Raw genomic sequence first — 4,229 nt, 5'->3', positions numbered from 1 at the left:
TGTATGTGGTGGGCGTCATGGGGCGTTCCATCCATACTGTGATTGTGTATTTAGGGACAGCACTCAGGGGAGAAGGGAGCGAACAGCTCTGAGCAGATGCCATCATAGAGAGCTCAGAGGAGAAGTTAGGAGCGAGCGCTGAGAGAAAGAGCAGAGAGCAAGAGAGCAGTAGGCCGAGGACCCTTAGAGAGCGGATGGGTAGGCAGAAAGGGTACTGCTTCTCGATATAAGTTACCTTTAGAGGCTAAGAGAGTTTGAACTTCTTAGGAAGTCAAACTGCTGACACCTTTTTAGGGTAATAGAAACTTGCGAAGTAGGGATGTCACCTAGCATAGAGTAGGGACAGATTTAACTTGTGTATTCTTTTTCTTTTGTAGATGACGCAACGGAACCACATTGTATCTATGCTTCTTAATTTGCTGATTCTTGAATTGACTTTCATCGTATTCTTTTGTAGACTTAGGTTCTTTAGGGAATTTATGTTCCTTTTAGTTCCTGTGTATTTGTTGAATCTTATCCTGAGAGGATTGTATATGCACTTAATTCTGATTTTATATTAAATCTCTTAAAACTTTATCAGTCGTAAGTGGTTCTTCAAAGTTGCGTCAGTCTATGGGGTTGACCTAACCTATGTGGGGTTTGTCTTTTACTCAATGACAGAAAATAACCGATCCAAATAGATGAATGAGATAGGTATCAAAGAAATCAGAAAAGGTATTAAAATCTCATTCCCCGCAGTTGGTAGCAGAGAAAGATGGTTTTCTTCTTGAGGAAGGCAACCTAGGTCAGGTCTAGATTACCCCAAGGTCCCTAGTCATCGACGACCAGAAGAAGAATCCCTGCCGAAGAAGGTGCTGACGGTGCGTCGAGAGAAAAGCAGCAGAATCGGTCGAGAGTGAGTATAAGGGTCATGCGTTGCCAGATTGCGGTGTTTTATGTTGTACCTGTGTTGTAATGTCAAGCGGAGTTGAATGCCTGTAGTGTGATTGAGGGAAGGTTGTGAGCGCGCGCAACCGGATAAAATCTTAAGATCCAGAGAGGGCTTAAGTGGTTCGGGTGTATCGAACACCCAGAGTAATTTGTCTACCATTTTAAGGGGGTCATGAGGTACCATTGACCGCCCGCAGACCGATGATAGGGGGAGTGTTTGAGTGAGTGTATGAGTAACGGACGCTGGTCGTACGTTTACTGTGTGTAAGTAACCTATCAGTTAAGGTGAGCGTCTGACCGTAAGAGGAAGACGTTTCGCCAGTTGAGGTGACAATTACAGTTAGACTGTGGCCGTACAGTCAGAGAAAAGTGATCGCTTGGACGGAAGTAGTCATTTTTCGGCGTATGAATGAGACGTATGTAAGACCGCGAGGCAAGCTGAGAAAGGAGGGGAACTGCTGCAGAGGGGACGAGTGACGTCAGCGTAGAACCGCGCTGGGATAGGCTGATTAGCGAGAGCCGCACAGGGATTGGTGGTTTGTCATCGGGACGTAAACAAGGAAGAGAATTAATAAGGAAAACCGTAGATTATCAAAAATGAAGTGTTTTAAACGTTTAAGGGCGATCTTTAAGAGAGATAGAAGAAACTTGTATGCAGGAGAAGAAGCTCCACCAGAAGGCACGCCAGCTTATCATATGGCAGTGAACGTAGGCTTACACTCGATACTATGGATCTCCGAGTGGAATAAGCTAACAGAAGGGAATAAGGAACTAACGTTTCCGAGATACGGAACGTTTAAGCTAGAAGTATTGAACCAATTGAAAGCGGTAATGCTTGCAACGAGACCTCTACCAAGGCCAACACAGTTCGAAGCACTTAGTGCATGGTTTAGAGCAGCACACGAAAAGAGCTTAAAGAGGCGTCAAGAAAGAGTGAGACGATCGGTAAAAGCAGTGCAGGATGCAAAATGGGACGGTGAAGCTAAAAAGTGGAGAGTGCAAAAGATAGAAGCAGACAAACTGTTCACAATGCTAGAAGCTACGGGAGAAAAGAAACCTCTAGAAGAAGATGAGGATAGCGAATCAGATGACGATCTGATAGAGAGACTATTAACAGATAGACCACCTCCGTACAACAGTGAAGCCGAAAGTCCCGCACTACAGCAAGGGGACGGAGCTAGATGGGGGGAATATAAACCGCTCCCAGTATCAGAATGGGATACCAGGAAAGGTGAGGAAGTACCTCAATCTAGTCCCGAACAGAGAGTAGTGGGAAGATTCGTGGTCCAGAAGGTGCCAGAAACACAGCATGCAAGGTCGTATCAAATGCCAGATGCTTTGCAAGTACCTGTTACCATAGGCCCTATAGTGTCCATCTACAACCCGGAGGGGGTCCAGCAGGAGGAACAGGCACAATGGGACAGGGAAAGGGCAGAGATGGAGTTTAGGAATAATACGATCAATTCCCAAAGGCAGTTACTAGCACCAAAAAGTCGGAGTACCCCATTAGATTCCGCAACGGGTCCCTGGATAGAACAGGGGGGCCAAAGAGGACAGATGGATTTAAGGGGACCGAAACCGAAGTCCTATAAGGAATTAAGGGAATATCTGAGAGAATGGGATGCTGCCGAAGAGACTCAGAATAAAAGGTTTGAAACAGGAGCAGAATGGAGTGACCAGGATAACAGGATCCTCTCTCATTGTGGAGCTGGCGAAAGCAGCCCAGAGTGGGAGAGAGGAAGTCAAGAAAGCCAAGGAGATACTTGCCATACTACTAGTGGTAATAGGCAAATGTGCGATGACAGGAATGCAGGGTGTGGGGGAGTGCCTCGCGTCACCCTTAGTGAGGGAGAACGAAGGACGCAGGAGTACCGAGATAGTTTCAGGTGCACTCACCATGCCCCGGACGAAAATGTGCGACAATGGAATCACGGGAACATAGGGAGTCACGGAACGTCTCGCCATGCATCCGATGATCACGAACGAGATCGCGGAAACATGGAGGACCGTGAAGGACCTTATCGTTTATTGAGCGACACCAGACAGCAAGGGAGGTGCAGTGATACAGAACAGAACGGAGGATCCTACATTGTATCTAGAGAGACCGAGCCGAAAAGACAGAATGTAGTAATGGGGAATAGAGCATTGTTCCACCATACCCCAAGGGAAGATGGAAAAGCTTGGGACCTAGAGAGGTGGGAACAAAGAGATACAAGAAGAACTCCTCACAACTCACCTGTACTTAGACGTAGGGCGCGTAGTGGGGGAGAGAGAGATGTAAGCGAACAACCGAGGACTGACGTACTGAAGGCTGAAATAAAAGCAAGACGGCTTGATGTAATGGGCTTGAAATCAGACTTGGATGAAATTATAGATGGCACAGTGGCAATAGAAAGGTTAGAGCTGTATGAACCAGATGAAATACTGTTTTTATCTAAGGATGTTACTCGGAAAGCAAGGTCAGCTCATGAAAAATTATCTGAATTGGCAGATAGGTATATGATAGACATGTCACGAACTAAAGCTTTACAGGCCAACCATAGACTAAATTGCACGGATCAGGATTTAGATGAGCGTAGGACGATTGGCCTAAGAGTGCACATAAGGGAACTAATCATGTGTATCAGAATATGGAGGGATCTGGATAAATGGGAGGAAAGATGGTCCAAGAGGGGATCCGTCAGAAGGAGTACACTTGCGAAGTCCCAGGATGGAGAGCTAATGCGAATGGAAGCTTTCCCTTTGCGAGAAATCGCGAACGGAAACTACGTCCATGTGCCCTGGAGTAGGGGGGATTTGGCGGCATTTACCAATTCCTTTCCAAAGTTAAGAGAGAACCCCGTTGAGTGGTATAAGCAGGTAGAGAGATTTGTGAAGATCTCTAAGGTACTGTGGATCGATTTGAACACCTTGTTTGATATCGTAGTACCCGGAGATTTGTGGACGGCATGTAAACTTAGTATTGAATGGCCCGCTTGTGAGCCTCCGAGGGATGCCCGGACAAACGGTCCATCAGATAGAGTCATGGAAAAATACGAGAGAGTAATTGCATGGCTAAAAGAGAAAGTGCCGGTGCAGGATATAGACTGGGTTAAGATAGATCGAACAACTCAGGAGCCTAAAGAGACCGTTCACGAGTTTTATGAGAGATTGCTGAAAGCATTCAAACAGTACAGTGGGTTGGACGTAATGGATCCAAAAGACATAGGACAGTTTGTGTCGAAGTTTGTCTTAGGATTGAGACCAGACATAAGCCTGATGATTCAACAGCATTTGATCTGTTGGCAGAACAAACCTTT

The sequence above is a fragment of the Lissotriton vulgaris genome, chromosome 12 (assembly GCF_964263255.1).
Source record: "Lissotriton vulgaris chromosome 12, aLisVul1.2, whole genome shotgun sequence".
NCBI classification, from domain to species: Eukaryota; Metazoa; Chordata; class Amphibia; order Caudata; family Salamandridae; genus Lissotriton; species Lissotriton vulgaris.
The sequence above is the reverse complement of the archived record's forward strand: the minus strand, read 5'-3'. Positions refer to the sequence as shown.